The sequence below is a fragment of the Panthera tigris genome, chromosome X (assembly GCF_018350195.1).
Source record: "Panthera tigris isolate Pti1 chromosome X, P.tigris_Pti1_mat1.1, whole genome shotgun sequence".
Lineage (NCBI taxonomy): Eukaryota > Metazoa > Chordata > Mammalia > Carnivora > Felidae > Panthera > Panthera tigris.
This window is the reverse complement of record NC_056677.1, coordinates 97260042-97272107: the sequence shown is the minus strand read 5'-3', so window position 1 is coordinate 97272107 and position 12066 is coordinate 97260042. Positions and strand designations below refer to the sequence as shown.

At 52.6% G+C, this 12066-nt stretch overlaps 1 long non-coding RNA gene across 1 annotated transcript; it reads left to right on the top strand.

Moving 5' to 3' along the window:
- Positions 1-1633: 1633 nt before the first annotated feature.
- LOC122235245 lies at positions 1634-5912 on the top strand. Its single transcript, XR_006213352.1, has 3 exons — positions 1634-1703; positions 2689-2762; positions 5836-5912. It is a non-coding gene; the product is annotated as an uncharacterized LOC122235245 (long non-coding RNA).
- Positions 5913-12066: the final 6154 nt, after the last annotated feature.

The window sequence follows — 12066 nt, the reverse complement described above, 5'->3', positions numbered from 1 at the left end:
ACTGTAAGCGGCTTTCCAAGTGTCCTCCCCACATCCACTCTTGGCTGCTCCCCCCCACCCCCCGCCAAAGCCAATGCAAACCTGATTCTGTCTGTCCCCTGTCAGGAGCCCTTCCGTGGCTCCTCAAGGTTCTAAGGCTGCAACCGAATGCTTCTCACGGCCTGTGAGGCCCTGCCTGTCTGGCCCCTCCTTGCCTATCTCCCAGAATTCACCTTGAGTCTCATTCTCCTTACTTCACCAGGCCCCGCTTTGTGTTTGTGGAAAGCACCACCCTGCGTGCCCCCGCCCCAGCCTTCACTTGTCGTGTCCCCCACAAGACAACGCTTCCTCCCTTCCCGCCTCTCAGCCCAGCCAAATCCTGCTCACCCTTTGGGTTTCACCTTTTCAGGAAAGCCTTCCCTGACCCCTGCCTTGAGTGAGGGCCTTCCCATTAGTCTCCTTCAAAGCATTTAGCGTAACTGTAGTTAATTAGTTATGCGTGAAATGAATGAATCTCTGTCGCTTCCGCTGATCGGACTGTGAGCTCCCCCAAGAGCCCATGGCCGTCTAGTTGGCCGTCGGGTCTCCAGCTGCCGGAGAAGCCGCAGCAGCTCTTTGCGGCTGCGCCACAGATTCCTGTGCAGCGCGCGAACGAAGGGAGGGAGAACCAACTGGGCCTAAGTTACTGACTGTCGCTTTAAAAGACGGGGAGGAACTTCTGGAACCCCGTGGAGGGGGTGGAGGGGGGAGGGATTGCCGAATCTACAGCTGGGTGTTCAGGAGGCCTCACTGCGAGCTCTCAGGCTCCTCGGTTCCCTCTTCAAAGCTTCCTTCACGGGTGAGAGGCCCTGCGAAGGGAGAAGGTTTTTATGAGGTGCTAGGGACCCATTTTTGAGTCTTACATGTTTGCAGAATGTTGGCAGTTTCTTCAGGACACTTAGGTTTCAGGTTTGGCAGCACTAACTGGAAAGCATCTGTGGGTCTTTAAGAAGCAGGGTGCGGCCTCATGGCAATGAGAGGCCTCTTTTAACCACCTTATCTAAGGGAGCCCCCTCGGGTCCCCCTGTCCCCCTCCTCCCACTTAGGCCGGAAGCTCCGGAAGGCTCAGAGCCTGCCGGGTCGCCCAGCACATAACAGGCACCTGATAAATATTCATGAAGTGAAGGAATGGGCAGCGAGTGAACGAAGGAATGAGCAAACGAATGGTTAGGCGAGTTGCCAAAGGTTCCGCGAGTTGCCTGGAAGCCGACTGGCTGGCCTGAGCCTGTGTCCTCGTCCTCATACGTCCTGCCTGCCTTGCACCTTGCCCGGGCCCTCTGGCCCCTCATCCCAGACTGACTGGCAACCCCGAGGGTGGGAGCAGTGGCCCTGGGGACACAGCATGGGGCCAGGCACAGGGGGGCTATTCAGTAAGGGCTGGCTGCAAAGTCCTCACCGCCCACCCCCCCTCCCCCACGCCCCCATTCGAACCTTCCCCAGGCCGGAGCGCTCTCTGCTTTCCTGCAAATGAAGACTCCAAGCAGCTTGTCTTCTCAGAGACCGGGTGGGGGTGGCAGTGGGGAGAAAGGGCCCTTGGGGGAAAGCATCCAGCCTGGGGGGACAAGGTGGGGCCGCGTAGGACTGCCATCCCCTCCTCAGCCCTTACTGGGTTCTGGAAAGGCCCTGGCTTGTTCTCCTCAGCCTCTGAGTGAGTTTCCAGGGACACTCTGGGCTCTCAGGGACAGGTAAGAAGAACAGTGCCCGCCCTACCCCACCCTCAGCTGTCACCACCGAGAGAGGCACCCGGGGAGACCCAAACCCCAAACTGGTTGCTCTGTCTTTAAATAGGTCACTGAAAGCTCCAGGCCGAAAGGGAGGGAAGCCGTCTCCCAGGGCAGCACCCTGCCCGGCCTGCTGGGACAGCAGCTCCTTCAGAAAGGAAGTTGGGTGGAAAGGCCCGGTGACCTTGGCCGCAATTCCCTCGGGAGAGGCTCCAGGTCCGGGCAGGGAAGAGCTGTGTTTTCTGTGGCTTAGTTTTTCCATTTGGACACCATTCCTGCTGTGGAACATCTCCGGCTCCTGGGTCTGGGCCCGGCCGTGCCGCTGACTCACGGGCCCGGCGAACCTGGGGCAGGCCTCAGCCCTGTCTCCCTTCAGGGTTTGCCCATGGAGGACGGGGCTGCCCCCCCGCTCTGCCTGCCTCAGGAGGGTGGTGGGGACTGAAGGTGGTGACGGGTAGGGAAGTTCTTGGTCCGAGTGACGAGCTTGTCTTCTCTCCAGTCCTCCCTGGTCCCCCAACCTGGCAGCTGGTCTGTCCCATGAGCCCTGCCTCTCCGGCCCATGATGTCTCTGGTGCAACGATTCCCAGGGCAGGGAGCTATTCCCAGGGGGTGCGAACAAGTGTTCTTCAGAGTCTCAGCCAAAGACACAGCCAAGACCTGTGTCCCGCTGGGGGCAGAACCTTCCTTCTTCCCCCATTAGAGCTAACCCCTGGTTTAAACACTCTGCCATTATCAGCATTAACAAGCACTTCCTAAGTGCCTCCTGGGCAGGGACTTGGGCTAAGTCATGGGAATACAAGGAGACCTAGGGCACAGTCCCTTCCTCTAACTGGAAGTAATAAGGACAGGAAAGGAGGGAGGCAAGGAAAAAGACCGTGTTTGGGGGGCTGCTTTACAATTTACCATGTGTTTTCATTTTTTCGTTTAATCTTCAAAAATCTGTTTACAGGTGATGAAACGGAATCTCAGAGAGGCCAAGCCATTTGCCTGAGGTCACAAAGCATTTTCAGACCAGGCCCCAAGGTAACCTGATTTTAAATTCAAGGCAATTTCTTCTGTAAAGAGTTACCTTTTTGTGATTGCCAGGACCCCCCCCCCCCCCCCCCCCCGCCTCCCCGTTGAGATAGGTAGGAACTGGGGACAATATCGGTCCCTTTACTACCCATTAGCATCTCCTCATGGATTATTAGAGCAGGGCCCAAGAGAAGGGGATAGACAGAGGAAGAGAAAGGACTTTTTTTTTTTTTTAATGTTTATTTATTTATTTTTGTGAGAACGAGCTCAAGAGGTGGAGGGACAGAGAGAGAGGGGGACCGTGGAGCCCAGCGTAGGGCTCGAACTCACGACCTGAGCCGAGCCCGAGAGTCAACACTCAACCGACTGAACCACCCAGGCGCCCCAGAAAGGTCTTCTCTTTTTCAGCTAAACCTTTTATTTTGACCCAGGTTCATGCGCAGTTGTACGAAATAGCACAGAGAGGTTCCATATACCTTTGATCCTGCTTCTCCCAACGGTGGCATCTTGCAAAACTATAGAATGCTGTCACTACCAGGCTGTGGACATCAGCACCGTCAAGGCACAGAACGTTCCCGTCGCCACAGGGATCCCTTCTGTGCTCTTTTTATAGCCACACCCACTTCCTTGCCACCTCAAACCTCCTCAACTTTGGCGATCACTAATCTGTTCTTCATTTCAAGAATGTTCTCCGAGTAGAATCATAGAGTCCGCACCTTTTGGCTTTTTTCACTCGACAGAGTTCTCTGGAAGTTCATCCGGGCTGTTTCATGTGTCGACTTGATCCCTTTTTGTTGCTGAGTGGTTTTCCATGGTATGGATGCATCACTGTGGGCTTAACCTGCTGGGGGACACCTGGGCCCATTCTGGCTTTTGGCTTTTAGGAATAGAGATGCTACGAACATTCGCTGACAGGTGTTTGTGTGAACGTAAGTTTTTATTTCTCCGGGATACATGCCCAAGAGTGTCACTGCCGGATCGTCCGGTAGCTGTGTGTTTATTTTTTGAAGAAGCTGTTCAAACTGCTTTCCAGAGTGGCTGTGCCATTTTACAACCCCACCAGTAACATAGGAGTGATTCAGTTTCTCTAAATCCTCACCAGCATGTGGGGTGCTGTGGCTATTTTTTTTAAAGTAAATTCTACCCCCAATGTGGGGCTCAAACTCACAACCCCAACATCGAGAGTCCCATGCTCTGTGGACTGAGCCAGCCAGGTGCCCCATTTTGTTGTTTGTTTTGACCTTTCTGATAGGTATTGTGGTTTTAGGTTTCATTTTCCTAATGGCCAGTGATATTGAACATTTTCTTTAAGAGTGCAGTTTATTTCTTTAAATTCCAGTTAGTTAACGTACAGTGTAGTCTTGGTTTCAGGAGTAGAACCCAGTGATTCATCTCTTACATATGACACCCAGTGCTCATCCCAACAAGTGCCCTCCTTAATGCCCGTCACCCATTTAGCCCATCCCCCCACCCACCTCTCTCCGTCAACCCTCAGTTTGTTCTCTGTATTTAAGAATCTGTTATGGGAGGTGCCTGGGTGGCTCAGACGGTTAAGTGTCCGACTCTTGGTCTCAGCTCAGTTCATGATCTTGAGGTTCGTGGGATCGAGCCCCGCATGGGGCTCTGTGCTGAGCACGGAGCCTGCTTGGGATTCTCTCTCTCTCTCTGCCCCTCCCCCATTTGCATGCTCACCGTCTCCCTCAAAATAAAGAAACTTAATAAAAAATTTAAAAAAATTAAAACAAAGAGTCTCTTACGGTTTGCCTCCCCCTCTCTCTTTATCTTATTTTTCCTTCCCTTCCCCTATGTTCATCTGCTTTGTTTCTTAAATTCCACGTCTGAGTGAAATCATATGGTTTCTGTCTTTGACTGACTTATTTTGCTTAGCTTAATGCATTCTAATTCCATCCACGTTGTTGCAAAGGGCAAGATTTCATTCTTTCTGATCACCGAGTAATATTGCATTATATATATGCAAATACATATATAATATATATAAATCATGTGCCCTTTGAGTCTGCAGTTTTGTATCCTTTGGATAAATACTTAATAGTGCAAATGACTGCCGGCATTACCTTGATTCCAAAGCCAGACAAAGACCTCGCTACAAAGGAGAACTACGGGCCAATATCCCTGTCAAAAATTCTCGACAAGATACTAGCGAATCAAATTCAACAGTACGTCACAAGAATTATTCACCGTGATCAAGTGGGATTTACTACTCCTGGGCTCCTGGCTGGTTAAATATTCGCGAATCAATTAGTGTGATACATCACATTCGTAAAAGAAAGGAGTAAAACCATGCGATCCTCTCAATGGGTGCAGAAAAAGCCTTTGACAAAATACAGCATCCTTTCTTGATAAAAACCCTCAACAAAGTAGGGATAGAAGGATCACACCTCAACACCGTAAAGACCGTATGTGAAAGACCCACAGCTAATGTCATTCTCGATGGGGAAAAACAGAGTTTCCCCCTAAGGACAGGACAGGAACATGGCAGGGATGTCCACTCTCACCACTGTTGTTCGGCACAGTCCCGGGAGTGCTAGCCTCGGCAGACCGCAAAAAGAAATAAAAGGTAAACCAATCGGCAAAGACGAAGCCAAACTTTCACTGTTCACAGACGACACGATACTCCACGTGGAAAACACGAAAGCCTCCATCAAAAAGCTGCTAGAACTGATCCATGAATTCAGCAAAGTCGCAGGATAGAAAATCAGAATGCACAGAAATCGGCGGCATTTCTACACACCAATAATGAGGCAGCAGAAAGAGAAATCAAGGAATCGACCCCCTTTACAATTGCAACAAAAGCCATTAAGGTACCTAGGGATAAACCCCACCAAAGAGGGAAAAGATCTGTACGCTGAACATGTTTTCAAAGTTCTTAGTGGCCATCTGTACATCCTCTTTGCTGAAATGTCTGTTCGTGTTATTTGACCGTTTCCTAATTGGGCTGTGTGTTTTCCTGCAGTTGGGCTTGAGAGTTCTTCATGTGTTCTAGATACTTGTCCTGTGTTGGATATGTGGTTTGTAAATATGTTCTCCCAGCCAGTAGCTTGTCTCTTCATCCTCTTGACAGGCTCTTTCAGAGACAGATGGGAGGAGAGGAGAAAAGTGCATCCAGTTCATCTCCCCGGAAGTAGAAGCCACCACAAGGGGGCGCCTGGGTGGCTCAGTCGGTTGAGCGGCTGACTTCAGCTCAGGTCATGATCCCTCGTTCATGAGCTCGAGCCCCGCATCCGCATCCGATGGCTGTGTGTTGACAGCAAGGAGCCTGGAGCCTGCTTTCAGATTCTGTTCCCTACCCCCTGTCCCACCCTCCACCCCCCCCCCCCGCCCCCGTGCTCTCGGTCTCTGTTTCTCTCTCAAAAATAAATAAACATTTAAAAAATAAAAACCAAAACAAAAAGAAGCCACGGCGGAAGGTTTTGTTTGGTAAGGGAGGCAGGAGGGAGAGGAAGAGATCTGGGATACAGATTTATAACCCCGCCTAGGTATGGTGGGCCTGCTTCTGGACCAGGGACCATCGTGAGTCCAGTTTAAGTCATCCCGATGGTCCTGCCTGCCTGAGGTAAGAGGTGTTGAGAGCGATGCATAAAGGGGCAGGTGGGAGGCCCCCAAACATGGCCTTGACCCCACATACCCAGCTGGACCATGCTGGGGCTTCAGATGGCTTGGGGAGGCCCCCCCCACCCCCCCCCGGCAGCCTTGGCCGGGATACCTGAGTGAGTCAGCCACATTCCCAGCAGCCTGTGGGCGGCACCGGGCACCAAAGAATTGGCATGTGGGCCTTCCAGGGAGCCAGGGGCTGTGGCCATGGCTGGTGGCTTCCAAGTGTGAGTTTGGCCCCTTCAACCGGTCTTCCTTCCCCTGAGCCCACAGGGCCCCGAGGTGAGACTGAGCCCCTGCCTCCGAATGCAGAGATTACGCCGGACAACGCTGCTCAGAGAGTGGAAGGTTCTCACAAGGCATTCTGAACAATGCTTAACACGGGCCTGCTGACCTGCGAGCACGGTGCGGGCCCTGGGGTCGGGCTTCTGAATGACAGTGTAGTCTGGGGTTCTCAGCCGGGCCCACGCCTCAGAATCACCCGGGGTGGGGGAGAGTTGTTAAAAATGTAGCTTCTTGGCCCTTTTCTTTCTTTCTTTCTTTCTTTCTTTCTTTCTTTCTTTCTTTCTTTCTTTCTTCCTTAAATGTTTATTTACTTATGTTGAGGGAGAGAGAGAGAGAGCGAGTGGGGGACGGCAGAGAGAGGGAGACAGAGAATCCCAAGCAGGCTCTGTGTGTCAGTGCAGAGCCCGATGCGGGGCTCCAACCAACAAACCGTGAGATCATGACGTGAGCTGAAACCAAGAGCCGAACTGAGCCACCCAGGCTCCCCTTCTTGGCCCGTCTCTAAGATCTACGGAAAATGACTGTCTAGGCCTTCTGTCTGTCTGCCCTTCTGCCCTTGAGCGAATCGAGCACTGACTCATTCAGTCAGGGTCTCTGCACTCGGTCTTCCTTCGGATATAACACCCTTCCCATGGCCGGCTCCTTCTGTTCCGTCAGGCCTCAGGCAAATGTCACCTTCTCAGAGACGCCAGCCTTGGCCATGCTCTCTAAAATCACAACCACACCCTGGCCTCTCCGTATCACATCCATGGGGTTGTACTTCCTAGCACTTGTGGGTATTTGCAGTTAGCTTCTTTCTTCCTTGCCGATCCCATCCGTCAAATTGTAAGCATCCCAGGGACGGGGGCTCTGTCTTGTTCACTGTTGGATCTCTAATGCCTACAGTAGTGCCTGGCACAGAGTATGTGTTCCCTGAATATCAGCTGACTACCCAGTTGGAGTGACTGGAGGCGACCCCGGGACTCTACCTGTTAAACAAGTGCCCAGGCGATCCTGACGCCCATGGAAGGTTGACAGCCATGGCCAAGAACCAGAGGTAGAGAAGGAGGAGACCGGGCTGAATGGGGGTGGGCTCCAAACGTTCCCCACTTAAAAATTTTCCCCACTATCTTGTCATGTGGCTCATTTCCCTATAAGGGGTTGGGACAAGGCAGGACAAGGCTGCTGGTTATTTGAAGTTGCTGGTCAAGACGGTTTCCATTCATCGAGGTCCAAGTCTAGCAATTGAAATATTTAAAAAAAATTTTTTTAGGGGCGCCTGGGTGGCTCAGTCGGTTAAGCGTCCGACTTCAGCTCAGGTCACAATCTCGCGGTCCGTGGGTTCGAGCCCCGCGCGTCGGGCTCTGGGCTGATGGCTCAGAGCCTGGAGCCTGCTTCCGATTCTGTGTCTCCTTTTCTCTCTGCCCCTCCCCTGTTCATGCTCTCTCTCTCTCTGTCTCAAAAATAAATAAAAGTTAAAAAAAAATTAAAAAGATAAATAAATTTTTTTTTTACGTTTAATTACTTTTGAGAGAGAGAGTGAGGGAGAGAGAGAGAGAGTGAGCGAGGGGCAGAGCGAGAGGGAGACACAGAATCCAAAGCAGGCTCCAGGGTCTGAGCTGTCAGTACAGAGCCCGACGCGGGGCTCGAACTCAAGAACTGTGAGATCGTGACCACAGCCAAAGTCAGATGCTTAACCGACTGAGCCCCCCAGGCGCCCCAAGTATGGTTGTTTTGAAATCCACCACAGTGACGCACAGAGCACACGAGCTGCGCGTGCCTAAGGACAAGTGGGCTTTGTCGCATCTCTGGCCCAGCTCTGTGCCCTCCCTCGTGACCCCCACGTTCATAGCTGGATCCACGTTGCCCAGAGGAACGAGCTGCTTTGCTAACACATGGGCTCCCGGTCCCACCCCACGTGATGTGTCTATCGCTTTGGAACCCGGCCTCGGGCTCGGGGAGAGAGGCAGGGATATGAAAGGGGGTCTGGGGGCACTGGGCCGCGAGGCAGACAGTAGGCTGGTGGCCGAGTGGCTCCGTGGAATGACCGCTCTGCTCCTGCAGCGGTCACGTGGCGGAGGCGCTGAGTGTCCCTGCAGTAACACCCTCTGTGAGCAGGGCCCGGAGTGCATATGCCACGATTTCCCGTTGTGGCTTTTCACAAGCGAGCCTTACGTCAAAGACAGCCGGAGCCTGCCCCTGAAAACCCGGCTCCCGGGCAGAACAAGGGGACCAGGAGGACAACGAGGCCAGTGTCACCCAGAAGGTCTATTGTTGGAGAGATGCTAATAGGGCTCCTTGGACTCCGAGCCGCACACAGTTTGTCATCTGTCAGCCCCTGCTCGCCAGGCCCCCAGAGCCTGTGGCTCTTTGCAGATGTGGTGTCCAGGGTCCCGGAGGGAGGTGGCGGTGGGCAACGGCAGGCAGCGGGGTCTGTTTTGTTGTGTAGCTGGCCTCGCGCCGAGCAGGGTGCTTACTCTCTCCTTATGGTTTTTGTTACAGCCACTAAAGAAGGCTGTTTTTTTTTTTTTTAACATTTATTTATTTTTGAGACAGAGAGAGAGACAGCATGAACAGGGGAGGGTCAGAGAGAGAGGGACACAGAATCGGAAACAGGCTCCAGGCTCCGAGCTGTCAGCACAGAGCTGGACGCGGGGCTCGAACCCACGGACCGCGAGATCATGACCTGAGCCGAAGTCGGACGCTTCACCGACTGAGCCACCCAGGCGCCCCTGTTTTTGTTTTTAAACATTCATCCAAGGGACACCCAAGATTCTATTTAGGGAGAAGTCAACTGCTCCACGGTGTGTATTTACTAGGAGTTATGGGGAGTCTCCTATGGTCTTGTCTGTCAGGGTATCACCCTTATTAAGTGCCACGCAGGGGACATCAAAATAAGCAGCAGGGTGGATCTTTCAAAGCAGATGACAGGGCTTCTCCGCCAGTTTTGAAGGTCGGGTTGGTGAAAACTGCCTTGATGCCCTTCTGGATAGAAAGGGTGTTTGAAATTTTTTTTTTTCACGTTTATTCCTTTGAGAGAGAGAGAGAGAGAGAGAGAGAGAGAGAGAGAAAACATGAGTGGGGAAGGAGCAGAGAGAGAGAGAGGGAGACACAGAATTCGAAACAGGTTCCGGGCTCTGCGCTGTCAGCCCAGAGCCCGATGTGGGGCTGGAAGTCACGGACCGCGAGATCATGACCTGAGCCGAAGTCAGACCCTCAACTGCCTGAGCCACCCAGGCGCCCCTAGAAAGAGTGTTTAAAGAGGGGCACCTGGGTGGCTCAGTCGGTTGAGCGTCAGAGTCTTGATTTTGGCTCAGGTTGTGATACCAGGGTCATGGGATCGAGTCCCCCCCCCCCCCGCCTAGCGCTCGTCCGGATGAAACGCAAGGAAAAGGTGTTTGAGTCACAGTGGCTGTCACGCCGCTCTAGCCAAGGAATGGCTGGGCCGGTAGCGTGGCCGGCCAAAGAAAACACCATGAACGAGAATTAACTAACTTCTACCCAGGGCTCACTCTGTGCTCGGGCCCTGTCCCCGGGGGCTTTCCCTAGACAGGCTCGGGGAAACTTCATGTCAACCCTCCGAGGTGGGGACCGCTGTCAGCTCTGTTTTGCGGAGAAGCTATAGAGGTGGAGGGACACGTGCTGTAAAAGAGGGCCATCTCCGCGGTTCTCCGCGGATGGCTGCGGGTTTAGTCACTTCCCGAGCAAGGGCTACAGTGTTTGGGGGGGCGGGGGGCGCACGGGAGAAGGCCTCTTTAGGCTCCACCCCATGAAGGGAGATGAGGGGACTTTGCAGATGTCTGCCTGTAAGCCCTGATGCCACTCCTTACCCCCCACCCCCACCGCCTCCTCCATGGCAAACCCGTGGGTGATTATTTCGGTGTCGGTCTTGTTCGCAAAACTCGCCGCCAGTTGCTAGCTTTAAGAAGCGTTCATTTTTAGGGGCGCCTGGGTGGCTCGGTCGGTTAAGCGTCCCGACTCTCGAGTTCAGCTCAGGTCGTGACCTCGCGCTCTCGAACAAAATACACATGAAACAAGGCCTGTGCTTTTCAAAATCCATTCAAGCACCTTCTGGCTTCTTCCGGGCTTTAGTCAGCAGGGACTTAGATGTGGGATGTCTGCTACGTTTCGTGGCCTCTTGAGAGAGAGTGTGGGTTCCTGCCAGCGTAGTTTCTTTTCGTACAGTTCTCTGAATGTGGATGGTCGGGGATAGTTATCACTATTGGGCTCAGCAGCAGCAGACTGATGCCTATCATTAGAGGCAATTAGGCCTGTGGCTTGTGGTCCTTCATATTCAACAACTGGTCTTGTCAACCCTCCAGTGAGACCTGCTTAGAGGGGTTCCCGTCACCTTAGCAAGGCCAAGACGTTGGGACTACCTGTTGCCGTGACCGCAAGCAAGAACGCTCTGGAAAGGACACGATTCTCTCTTGGCCTTTAGTGTGTCCATTGGCAGGTCCAGAACAGGAGGTTAATTTAAAAAATAAACAGCTTTGGGGCGCCTGGGTGGCTCAGTCGGTTAAGCGTCCGACTTCGGCTCAGGTCATGATCTCGTGCTCTGTGAGTTCGGGCCCCGCGTCGGGCTCTGGGCTGACGGCTCAGAGCCTGGAGCCTGCTTCCGATTCTGTGTCTCCCTCTCTCTCTGCCCCTCCCCCGTTCATGCTCTGTCTCTCTCTGTCTCAAAAATAAATAAACTTAAAAAAAAATAAAAAAATAAAAAATAAACAGCTTTATTGACATATGATTCACACAACGTGTAATTCAACCTAATCGTCTCCAGCTTTTTATTATGGACATTTAAAAACACATACAGAAGCAGAGAGAACAGTAGAGGGAACCCCCGTCTACCCCCCTCACAGCTTCAACGGTGAACAATTCATGGCCAATCCTCTATCTATCCTACTGCTCCCCATGCCCCATAACCCTCCATAACTGAGAGTATTTTATTATTTTTTTAATGCTTATTTATTTTGAGAGAGAGAGAGTGCGTGAGCAGGGGAGGGGCAGAGAGCAAGGGAGAGACAGAATCCCAAGCAGGCTCCAGCATGGTCAGTGCAGAGCCCGACGTGGGGCTCGAACTCACGAACTGTGAGATCGTGACCTGAGCTGAAACCAAGGGTCAGGCGCTCAACCGACTGAGCCACCCAGGCGCCCCCGGGGAGTATTTAAAAACAAATCCCAGACAACATATCATTTTGCCTACAACACTCTGGGGTGTATCTCTAACAGAGGGGATTAGAAAAAAAGACAACCACGGGCCCTAGTCTCTGTCCAGATTTCTAGGTCAGAAGCTTCTGTGACATGGGCTCCTTGGGCTGATTGGGCAGGCAGTTCATAAAGGAGCCTTCGATGATCTATGTGCTTCCTGAAAATATGCAAAGGCGTGTGTGTGTGTGTGTGTGTGTGTGTGCGCGTGAGCATTTTGCGAAGGGGCCAC